The 13,021-nt window shown below is 42.4% G+C and overlaps 1 protein-coding gene across 11 annotated transcripts in view; it reads right to left on the bottom strand.

The window, feature by feature from the left end:
* The window catches only part of LOC117266705 (uncharacterized), a 227,713-nt gene that overhangs the window by 168,822 nt on the left and 45,870 nt on the right, over positions 1–13,021 (bottom strand). The gene's annotated exons all lie outside the window — the stretch shown is intronic.

Below are 13,021 nucleotides of genomic sequence, written 5' to 3'. Positions count from 1 at the left end.
ATGTGTGAGGAATGTTCTGGCTGCTGCAGCGTGCAGAGGTGGGTGGATGGATGGGTGGGAGGGGGGAGTGAAAACCAGTCGAATAACACAGTCTGCAGATCGTTAAAGAGCTGTCAAGCCTCCAGCACTCTACTGTGTATTTCACATCATCTCGCCGAGCCGCTACAGCCTCACCTTTCTGCCTGGAAGCAGTGGAAAGACACTAAGCACATTTACTTAAGTACTGTACTTAAGTATCCATTTCATACTAGTTTATAACTCAACTTTACCACATTTTAGAGGGAATATTGTACGTATTAGCCGTGCTAGCAGTGTGGCTCTAGGGAGGGCAATGTCAGACCACCACTTGGTCCAAACTGAAATGTTTTAACTTAGCATTTTATGCAGACATTCATGGCCCCAAGAGGATGAAGCCTGCTGACTTAGGTGTTCCCTTGGCCTCCTTCTAGCACCACCATCAGGTTGAAATTTGTATTTTTTTTAATGAAATGATGAAATGGTTTACATTTGGTTTACACATTCATGTTCCCTTCAAAATGAATTGTAAAGCCCAGATCAGACTTAGCATTTTTTTGCCCATTGCAAAGCTTGAGTCACAAAGCAGGACCTTTTTTTTTTGTTGTTGAAGCCTGCCCTGATCAGACAGAGCACCTATTGCAGCTTGGCTTGTCTTTTTTAAAATTGTTGCTAGGCAACCACTGAATTACCTGTCCTTAGCATTATCGCTATTTTGCTGTGAAGTGAACCTGCAGATCTGATACATAAAAATTAATGGACAGCGAGCACTTGGGGACTGGTCACAGGGAATTGAAGATTTGTGTGGTTACATGAGACCCCCAAGTTGAAAACACACTGGCGTGATGCGCGTCAAATGCCACCCCTAGCATACACTGGAGGCACTGCACTACAGCTCATCAACAGACAATCAAGCAAAGTTATTACTACTTTCACTGAAAGATCTGTAATTCCTCACATGTGGACAGTCCCTAATTAAACAAAAATGATGGGATTGTGGGTCATTTAGCTAAGGATATTTCTCGACCTCAACAACTAATCTCTCCTCAATCATTCTTCATTACACACAAGACAGCAACAGCTACAGAGTTCTCTTTATACATCAGTGGTGAGGAGAGGAGTCGAGCTGTCATAGGAGCAGAGAAAAGAGCTGCTACGGGAGCCAACAAGTACAAGCAGGAACCAAGTGGGGGAAATGTGCATTTAATTCCGGGAGAAATGGGACAGTGGCATTGGGGCAGCATGTCCACAAGTGGTGACGCAAGTCGAGCCAATGCCGATGTGGGTTGTACGTTAAAAATAATAGGGGCGTATTTTTTGACACGCTGCGTTCACCTCCAGTGTGTTTTGGCCTCCAAAGAGAGAAGAAATCAAAGGGAGAACGATGGAGAATGATGGTTGGTTCAAGGCTTAATTTAGGATGAGTCTGGGACAGTTTGACAGTGTGCTGTCAATCATCGGGCCTAATTACAGCTGGTTATATTTTGTTCAGATATGTCAGATATGCTTGCCTTGGGCAATGCTGAAAGTGAGCTAACGTCAGCACATCCCAAACCGCGTACGCTACCAATTGTTGTCATCGCCACTACAGAAGGCTCGCATCGCAATTAATCTGATTGGACTATGGAAAAAATAGCCACGACACCTGGCGCTTTTTTTTTTTTTTTTTTTTTTACAAAACTGCAAAAACATGAGGTGCATAGAGCAAAACAAAGCAAGGCACTCAGCCACACAAAAGCAGCACAACGATTACGAAAAGCCACCGCAGGCTGCTAAAACATGCTGTGTCTGATTGAGGCCTAGTTGCAGTCACATGTCAAAAAATAATACAAATTTGCGCAGAAGAACTTTGTTTTTCCTTAATTTCTAATTCATTAATCATCTCACGACCCCTTAGATTTATCTTGTGACCCTCTGGAAAAGGCACGACCCCTAGATTAGGAACCACTAGACTAAACTACTGAGCTGTATATAAAGACGTTCAAACTAGCACCATCTCGAGCAGCCACAACAATAAAAGGCTTCTTACACATTGATGCATCAATCTAAAAATGTCATAAATAGTAATATATCTCTTTCCAGGGGACATTTTTCTGCAGACAGAGTACTTTTATTTTAAGTACATGTTGATAATCCATCTGTCCTGAAGTAGAACTTTGTTACTGATCTGAATACTTCTGCAGACAGCTGCATCACCGCAGCCAGTACCTCCTTGATCAATCTGGAGCCGCAAGAAGCTGGGCATGCATTCATACAAGCTACCCACAATGCACCTGGAGAGCTAAACCTGCGTCACAGGCAGATAGTAAGAAAAAAATACGCCCTCCATCTGCTTCTCATCATCCACATCCATCTCCTCTTCCACCACCACCCCCAACCCCTGTCATACAAACTCTTTCTCTCTGTTTCATGCTCTGCCTCGCTAACCCATCCAACCCTCCACCACAACCTCTGCTGCTGTGGCATGGATAAATAGGCCACAACAGCTGGGTCTGACTCCTGACCAGGACCACCCCTCCAGACCTGACCAACAACACTCCCTCTCCTTCCCCACCAACCCCACCTCTCTGAGTCTGTGTCCACATGTTTTAGAGAGCTGAGAGACGTTTTCCCCATTACTGGCTTTGTTTACATAATGATTTATTTAGGGTTTTAATTCATTAAAATTCATTACCTGAGTTTTGATAAATGACCGTGTAACTGCTCAGTCTGAGCTCGTAAAAGGTTTGTTTACAGTTGCAGAGTTTAAAAAAAATACCCAGGTTTTGAGTTATGACAACTCTACAAAAATCTATTTTCCATGTTCCTTCTCGGGCACTTCAGGGCCATACACAAATATACCCGAAATGTACATGGTTCAAATAAATTCCTGATTGCGCCTTTAAGTTTGAGAGCGTGTTGTTTGTTCAGCTGCCGAGGGCCTCAGAGAGAAACCCGGGGAGGCCACGGAGAATTCATACCTTCCATTCATCACAGAGGAGAGGGAGCGGGTTGGAGGAGGAGGGGGAGGAGGAGGGCAAAGAAAGAGCGAGGAAATGAAGAGACAAGAGTGTGTGTTTTTTTCTGCTCTGCTGAGTAAGGAGAGAGGTAAGCTCAGCTTTCTGACAGCTGGGCTGTGAAACCTCTGCTCGACTGATTGACTGCTCATGCCTCATTCATGTGACCCTTTTCAACAAATCACCTTAGATTTTCAGCAGGCCGGTTTAGAGTCATTTCAGTTCTACGCTCTCACTGAGGATGTGTCGTTTTCATTTTTTGGGATACTATTTAGCGAGATTCACGTTGTGCATGCAACAATTTGGTTCTTCTGAATACGAAATTTTGTGAAGTATGCTTTCATAGGGTGCAGGACAGCATGCTGCTCTTTGCGGTCACAGGACTTTTGTACGTTGTCTGCAGCAAATGTTCATACTGACAGTGAAGGAAGGGCTTTTAGGTATTCTGCACCTTTGGACTGGAATGTAGAAAGTCTTAAAATGCCATGATTTCATTTCTCTTAAATGCTTTTAAATCCACTTCAAAAGACCCATAAAGAGAATTGTTGGGGTGTCGGTTCTTAAACTGATATTTTGGATACGTGGTTTGTACTACACTGTCCTCTTTAGGATGTTTTATGCTGAAATATTTTCTGATCTTCTTCTCTGTGTCTGTGCACAGTTGTATTTATCTAATGCTGCTGCCTATCTTGGCCAGGACTCCCTTGAAAAAGAGATTTTTAATCTCAATGGGGCCTAACCTGGTTAAATAAAAAAATAAATAATATTAGAAGAGCAATACCTGTCTCATGTCAGTGCACAAAGTACAGAGCTGGAACTGGAAAGCAATTAGCTTAGCTTAACTAACAGCTGACTGGAAACAGGGTGAAACAACTAGCCTTGCTCAGTCAAATAATGTGTGTACTGACCATGGATGTAGAAAAGAACTGGATACAACGTTGGAGGTGGGGCCCTGTTTATTCCTGTTGCTCAGTGGCAGATGAAGCCAAAAAAGTTTGAATCCCAGAAATAAAATTACTCAGATCTTCTGCATTGTGGGGCCCATACAACAAGCGCACTAGAGACTTCCACAGACTGAGCAGCTAACTACCGGTTTAGCCCTCCGCTAACTTGAATGAAGATAAAATGATTCAACTGTGTAGCTCGCCTAGACATTTGAAATGTTATCAGACTGACTAGATCAAATTTTGATAGTGAAATGAGTCATGCCGCAGGGGTTTTGACACTCACAAAAATGTTTCCACTGACTTACATATGTCTATTTCACTAAGTCTATGGGAAACAGACCTTTTGGGCCCAACAGCATGACATGATGGACCCAGAAGTTGTAATTCCACAGTTAAGCCACTGTAAAATTGGTTTTAAGGCCCGACACTGTACCCTGAGGCTCGGTGCCAACACCTTTACACTTTCTTATAACCACATTATTAGTGTTCTTTGGTAATTCATATACAGAAAAACATAAACATTTTGTGGTTTTAGGAGGTGTCACATACTGGAACAATTTGGGCTGCGATCACTTCCTGGAGTTTTGTCATTACGGGGAGGTTTCCAGGAAACCAGCGCATAGCCAAAGCCGGTCTCGTAATTTCCTCCAAGCTCAAACAAAAAAAGAAAGTTCAGCATACATCAAGTGTTACTCACCAAATGCAAAACCTGCATTGTTTACAATCCAGGTTCAATTACAATTCTATCCAGTGTGAAACCATTGGCAGGTGTGCATATCGTTTTACCCCTATACCCAGGTGCATTCATGTGCCTCATCACACACTTAGATTACAAACAGGTAAAATGAGGACACAGACAGTCATAAAAACACAGATACGTAACGCTACTAGTGGTCAGAATCTAAAAAAAAAACAGGAACAGGATACCTTTAACACAAGGATAGGTGACTGACAGAAAATTAAACTAGTTTAATGGTCCTTTATCAAGAAACAATGCTCAAGTTTTTCTATTTCCAACTTTTGAACAAAGTAATGAGCAATTATCACCTTAGGGGTCTCGGAAATTGGAGTAATTGGATATTTTATAGAAAAACAAGTAATGGATTACTGTAAATGGGAGAACTGACAGATTCATTGATAAATATTCTCTTTTTATTACTTGCTATCAACAACTTGAATAGACTGTCTCAAAACAAGAACAACATTAAGAAAAGTGCAAGTTTCAGTTTTCGCACCAATGTGACTTGACAAAAACAGTGTACTGTCTCCAGTGCAATGACTCTCTTTACTTCCATATGGTTTTCTAGGTGAATATTATTTGTTGCTTCTCAAAATATGAATGAAGATAGTGATAGTGAGTTAGGCCCTGTTCACACAGAAAGTATTTTAGCAGCTGTAGGTGCCTTTTTGTAATGGTTTTTAATAAGAATGAAGATTTTTGCTGACATTTTTTGTGTTGCAACGCACCTGGTATTTCTGCCCTTTAGGCACCTGCCGTTTTTTGCCGGAGCGCTCTGAACTCAGGGCGGAAAAGCACCCAATGCCATCTCTTTTTTCCCATTGTCCGATTGGATGATTTGAGGGTCATGACAACAAGTTTACAGTTGGTAAACAATGGAGGAGAAACTGGTGGTAGCGATTGTTGGATACCCAGAGCTATACAGGTTGACAAACTGCCCCGGGTCATCCTAAAATATGCCTGGAAACGGCCATCATGGAGGCGAAACTTCTGGATCAACTGATGGTACTCCCTGTGATCCACCCTCTTTTTTAGGGTCTCATGTACCCACACAGATCTCTGTTTATCTATGCCCAACAAACTATTTACTGACAGCCTCGCACCCTAAACCAGAGCTACAGCAAGTACCCTTTGCTTCAACATTTTAGGTACTAGATACTAGTTACTGTGAAAAAATAAATAAACGGTAGATTGATTACACAGGAATGTTAGTGTAAGGGCATGATGGGGTGGTTGCCTGGCAGCAATAAATTTGTAACTGATGATGGACTGCTCTTGTATAGCGCCCGTCTACCGACCACTCAAAGCACCACAAAGCACACTATTGGTGGCTGAAGCTACCATACATGGTGCAACCTGCTACTCAGCGACCTGCTACTCAGTAACCATTCACACACTGATGGAACAGTCATCAGGAGCAATTTTGGCTACCTTACCCAAGGATGCTTTGACATGCAAACCGCCAATCTTCCGATTAATAGATGACCCGTTCTACCTCTGAGCCACAGCTGCCAGCTACAAACCAACTGGTTGTTGAAAACAGCTGATGTGCTTTCCATTCTGAAACCAGTGGCTGGCGACTTGACAAGCCAAGTTGCAGGTGATACCATCAGCAGACTTTGGTTGAGGTGAGAATGCCCTTTTCACACCACTGCAACTTTTCTCTGCAACGTTCTGAAATAGTTTCGTCTTATCGCGAATCTTTGGTCTGAATTACGCTTTAAGACTAAGATAAGAAGATTAATCCCACATTCCTAGTCAATAAAGAAACTAATCTCTTCAGCACTATCTAAAGCTTATGTGTTTAAGAAAATGTCTTCAGCTTTCGTTAAGATTGTACCTGCATTAACAGAAACAGGAACCTGTGAGGCATCAGTAACGTCTGGTTGTGGAGTCATGCTAATGTGAGGACATACTGTACGTGGAAATTCTGGGTACTGTTAGGAAACATATAGTTTTCTTTACAGTCTCTCTTGCAGCTGTTATCAGCCCAAAGAAGTCATGGTTTCTTTACGGTTTGTTGAAAGCAGAACCAACCAAATACATCAGGTTGCTATAGGGCAACCAGAGCACACAAAACAAACTGACAATGTACTTAAGTGGGGGATGACTAAACCCTGCTGACTGTATCTTTACTGTCACAGTGATTCAACCTGAGATGCATCTCCACTCTGCTCCCACTTCCCCAGTCATGTCCAAGGCCATGGCAGAGCCTTGCTTCATCCTGTTGTTACTCACTCCAGTTGCACCAGCTCTGCTACACACAACTGTCTCATCAGCACTTCTCACTTCCTCAAAAGCTTTGAAAAACATGGCTGGATGGCTGACTTCATATCAGGAAGAACACAGCTTCTGCGGTCAAGGAATAATCCCAACCACGTGAACCACGCTGTGTTCAGAACAGCTGTGAGCCCTGCTGATTCAACATAATACTAACGGTGTGAGGGATTTTTTTACCATTTGACTATGTTTGGAGTAAAATATTTTGACATAATCACATTTGCTATCATACCAGCGCCTGTCAAGCCGAGCTGAGGCCGGGGCGAAGGAACTGGGACAGGAAAAATAAGGAAAGGGCAGGAAAAGAAACCACAAGGAGAGGTTGTTTTGAGAGCCCCAATCGTTTATTACCCTCGATTTTCAGGGGCTGAAATTTCAGCCTTGCTGTGAGGAGAAACTCGAACCGGTGGTCCAGCTGTCCACAGCCTGCCAGAGTCGAGAAAACCTCCACCGCACACGTTCTCCCAGACCCGCTCTCCCACCCTTCCCATCCTGTCTCATCTCTCCCAGCCAGGTAATCAATGGGAAACGCACACCCAAACACAACATGGCTGCGAGACAGATCAGGACGAGTTGTTGTGACATGTAGGCCCCACAAACAAATCTGTCACTTGGCTGGATGACCATGTTCCCAGTTGTATGTTTTATGTTCCTTTGCTTGTTCCCTCCCCACAGCTAGAAAACACAGACAGGAGGTCAAACATTTAAAAAAGCTTAAAAACAATTGTTTTTCAGGGGATACGTGACTGAAGAAGCCCTAGGGTACCTTCAAGTTCCTCCAGTGTAATCATTGCTCCAGTGTCATTGAAATAAGAACATTTCTCAGTTCATCAAATGATGATATATCATCTTGCTTTCCTGAGTAATTGTTCTTACATATGACGCACAAAAAGACACCATAAGGAGACTCAGTCTGAAAACAAAATATGCCCAAAAATGGGTCAAACCATCTGTTAAGGGGACAACCATCTTTGCACGCTTGTCCAGAAGAAGACTTAGGGGGTTTTCAAACTTGCAACAGGCCTACCTGAAGGAAGTAGAGGACTTGGTGTCAGGACAACAACCTATTCCTGAATGCCAGCAAAACAAAGGAGATGATAGTGGACTTTGGAAAAAAGCAGGGAGGAAATTACGCCCCCATTAGGTCCTTGGTGGCGAGGGTGGACAGTTTCAAGTGCCCCAGTGTCCACATCACTGAGGGCCTGACCTGGGTGCTCTCTACTGAGTCAGTGGTGAGACAGGCAAGGGAGATGCTTGTGGAAATTCCAGGTATCCCCTCAAATACTGACGAATTTCTACTCCTGTCCTATCGTGAACGTCCTGACAAGGACCATCACAGCCTGGTAAGGAAACGGCACCAAACAGGACTGCAAGGCCCCACAGAGAGTGGTTTATTTTACTAAATCATGGGCAGATTATAAGACAATGAGAACCTGGGCATAGATATGCAAAAGGCCCCAGCACTTCTTCTACATATGAACAAGAAGCAGACATTGTGGGGGTTTTGCCTCTTCTTTTGTTGTTGATTTGCATCTCTTTATAGCTTTTAAGCAACTTTTGAGTCTCTGAGGGATATTTTTATTTCTTTTTTGGTGGTTTTGTGTCTCTTTGTGGTTGTTTTACCTCTTTTTGTAGTTATTGTGTGTCTTTTTGCAGTTCCTTTGCATCTCTTTTTGGCCAATTTGAGTTTATTCTTGGTAGATATGTCTTTATTTTAAGAGACATTTTGCAGATGAAGGCTCCTGACACTTTGGACCTCTGGGCCTGTGCCCGGTAGGTCTGTTCAGTAATCCATCCATTGGCTGAATATACTGCAGGCACTACTCTACCCTGCCCAAAAGTTGTTTACACCAGGCACTACAAGAGTAAGGCCAGGAGAATCGGTAAAGATCCCAACCACACGCATAACAGACTTTTCTCTCTGCTGAGGTCGGAAAGAAGGTCCTGGATACAATAGGCCAGCATTTAGAAGCTCAGAAGGACCTTTTATCCTCAGGCCACATGGATCCTAAATGAGGACACTATAAGACTGCCCCCTCAATCATACACATATACTTATTATTACAGTCAAACTGAAGGAACTGATTATATTACATTTCACTGGAATTGTATCTCATAAGATTTAATTTGACAAATGAATTGACTGACTGAACAGTTCAGGCCTAAATGAAGAAAGTGATTTCAAATTGTTTTTGTGAAACATATATTTCAGTACTTTTGTTTTTAGTCGGACACACCCATGGATGGATTACTGAACAGGCCTACTGGGCACAGGCCCAGGGACCCGAAGTGTCAGGGGACCCCTTGGCCTTCACTTGCAAAATGGCACTTAGAATAACACGTACTGACAAGGCCAAGACTCGAAATGACCACAATGAGACACAAAAAGACCACAAGGAGATGCAAAAGAACTTAAAGGAAGACACAACATGACCAAAAAAATAACAAAAGTACCCCAAAGAGACACAGAACAACCACAAGGAGACGAAAAGACACTAAACCACCCAAAGACACAAAACGACCAAAAAGAGACAAAAAGGAACTAGAAAGAGAAACAAAATAACTTAAATAATGAGTGAAACTACCACAAAGACAAAAACGACTACAAAGATACACAGAATTACTAACATGAGACACAAAATGACAAAAAAAAAACACAAAATTTCCCCAAGAGACAGAACAACCACAAAGAGACACAAAATGTACACAAAAACACACTTAACCACATAAAGATGCATACGAAATGATGCAAAACCACCACAGAGTTAGTGTGTCTTGCTCCTGTGTAGGAGAGGTGGAGGGGCCTTTTGCATATCTGTGCCCAGGAGCCCACTGTCTCACAATTCGCCCATGTACACACCCTTGAATGAATGTAGAGCAGGGTCAGGTCAGGTGTCATGTCTTCATAAACAAGTCTAACTAAGCTAGTGAAGGCTATGGCTCCTCTGTATGTTGCTGTCTAAAGTTTGGTCTTTTGCACAATTTCAAAAATGACTTCCTCTGCTTTGTTTAAGGTAATGATCAGTCTGCTGGCCCAGAAACTCTTTTTCTTTTCTTTTCTGTATCTAGCACGGAAGGAAGGAAGGCCACTCTGACCGCACAGTGACTCATTATCAATGCCTCTGTCACACACAGGGAATTAGTGACCTTGGGCACCGGACAATGAGGAGTTGTCTCAACTCGCTTGTCTTATCAGTCTCCTTTGGCAGTCTCGTAGTCTGTATCTGGGACACTTATCAACAGGTCTTCTCAGGCAAACTCTCCCACAGCCTCCTACTGTCCTCAGCTCACAGACAAGAATAAATATGAGTTACCATGGCAACGTGGTGAGTCAGTGATCCGGGATCTTGAATTCATGGCACTGTAGATGAAATCAAATAGGCTCTTAAAGTTGTGTTACTTTATCTTCCACATACGAAAAAGAGTCGCCTAAATCTATCACACATCTGTATGCACTCACTCTTTCTCATTTCACAGCTGATTTTTGTTCTTGTAAATACAGATGGTATTTTGGTCTGGATGAGTACAGTCTGTACTTTCCTGTAAACTAAACATTACAGAGGTGCGGGACACGTGCAGCTTGTTAATGAATGTGAACATGACAAATGAATTTGAACTAGGATGGGGTGATCGTTCCTATTTTCATATCGTCCAGCTGTGGTCACCAGGTTATGAGGTGATTTGAAGAGTATGAACATTTTATTTAAAATCTTACAACATCAAAAAATATATCTACTTAATTGCAATGTCTCCTGTGTACAGGTCCTTCTAAAAGTCTGTGTGTGTGTGTGCTTGGTGCAACAATATCGCAGCATAATGTTCCATTCAACATTATTATCTTATCTTAATATCACAGTCCAAATCATATCCATAATGTTAACTACTCAGTATGGAGCGCAGAGTAAAGTTTTGGTGAGTAGGCATATGGAGATCAAACCCAATCTCCAGAAAAATGTTGGCACTGAACTTTTCTGCAAACCACAGATCCGTTACATTTGCACATGAAGCAGATAAGTTGAAATGTGACACTGTGGTTAATGTGTGGTTAGGTTTAGGCACAAAAACACTTGGTTATGATTAGTAAAAGATCATGTTCTGGCTTAAAATATCCCGTTTGGGAGGCACAATCCCAGCAAGAAAAGCAGCGATGTCTCTGTAAAAAAAAACAACTGCTTTTCATACCCAATGGGTGGCCACAAAACACCCATGTTTGGTAGCTAAAAAGCTGCTGGGAACAGCAATGACTCTCTTTATCACAACCCTTTTTAATTTTCTAAAATTCAGTCATCACTCTTGCTGATTAATGTGGCTCAGTGGGCACAGTAGTAGGGCGCAGATTCTAGAGATGATTTTTTACAACATCTCACTTCTGAACGTTAGTTAAAATCACCTACATATCGGCGCAGAAATAAACAATCATCAATCATACCTTCAATCGTTGAAATACTATCCAATCGCCCATTGGCACAAGCCTATAGTTTAAACCTGCATTTACAGATTTTTTGGCAACTTTGGGGCGGGGTCATCTCCCACCCACCCACTGTGGATTTATTTGCTCTTTATACTACACTAGTTGCTCTGCGCCTAAAAAATACAGCCCACTGGTACGTCTCATTCCGAGTGCCTTGGTATTTGACTCCGAGAGCCACTGACCAAGCGACGATATTTGATGATTTGGGAGTGAAATCTGGTAGTTTACCTTTATTTTGGTCTCACCAACCCCTGACTGAAATATCTGGCTTTTAGCAGCTAAATGCTCCACTGTGTTCACTAACTCTGTCTGACTGCTGCTGTGCAGGAAGTGTAAAGCGTATTTTTCTGAGCTTTTGTGCTGAAAACAACTACTCCACTGATCAACACTTTGCTGACGAAAACACATCAAGAAATGTGGCAAAGTGTCAACAACACGCAGGGAGGCAGAGAGCTGGTAACTGACGTAAACAGAGGAGGATTCGATATATTTAGAAAACTGTTTTGCAAATGTTTTATGAGGGCGGAAATGCATTCATCAGCTTTATTAGGCCTTTAGGATTAGAAAACATTTTTATTTGGTACACCTGCGCGATCTAACACAACCCAATACAACTGTTCAGCCATAAAATCTACTTTTATAACTAATAGGTTCAGCTTTTGTTGACACTTATAAAGGTGTTAATACGGGTTGCGATGGTGTGTTACTGGGCTGCATTATATTCAGAGGTGTTTCTAATATCCTGCCCTTGTCATGTATGTAAATGGCAGGGACAGTACAATACCACCTTTAACTATGACCTCAGTTATAACATGTATTTAAATTTACAGATTTAAGACAATGTCATCAAAAACTAAACATTATGAGCTTGTATTAGACTGCATTAGATTGTACTGGTGTACCTAATAAAGTGGCCCCTTAGTGTATGTACACATAACTGTGCTTTCCCCACATGATCCGTTTAACTAAGAGCATTTGCTTTAACCTAAAAAACATAATCACATTATGGTAACATAATCAAATCTATGGTATTTAATTGGGCTCTAATCCCCTCAACATTATTGTTTTCATTCCCTTAATCTAATTTTTGATTTGACTTAAAGAAGCCATAGACTCCTTATGACATAAAAAAGTGCTAACCTGCTGCACATGTTCAATACCGCAACTTACGTCACTGTAAGTGTATTGTTCAGCCGTAGGGGGTTCTGCAGCCTGGATGCTGTTGTTGTTGTGGAAGTCAGCGGTGGTGGTAGCGAGTGATCAACAAGTGCCAGAGCAGAATGAAGGGCGGAAGGGTACAGGGGAGGAGGAGCGGGGTTCATGGACCAGCAGATGTTTCAGCTTTTGGGTTTTGGCTAGAAAAGGGCAATTAAGAGCTGCTCTTAATGAGGCTGGCAGCCACCCCATAAACTGTCTGGATCGGTGAAAGACTTGCTCATTAGACGGAGCTGCCCAGAAAAACGCCCACCTCCCCCCACCACCACCGCCACCACCAGCACCCATTGCCTCCACCCTTACTGGAACAGGAAGTGATGGATCAGACATCTGAAAAATTGTATGCTAGCAACAAAGT

This window comes from Epinephelus lanceolatus, chromosome 15, assembly GCF_041903045.1.
Source record: "Epinephelus lanceolatus isolate andai-2023 chromosome 15, ASM4190304v1, whole genome shotgun sequence".
NCBI classification, from domain to species: domain Eukaryota; kingdom Metazoa; phylum Chordata; class Actinopteri; order Perciformes; family Serranidae; genus Epinephelus; species Epinephelus lanceolatus.
Note: the sequence above shows the minus strand (reverse complement) of the source record. Positions and strands in the feature narration are given on the sequence as shown.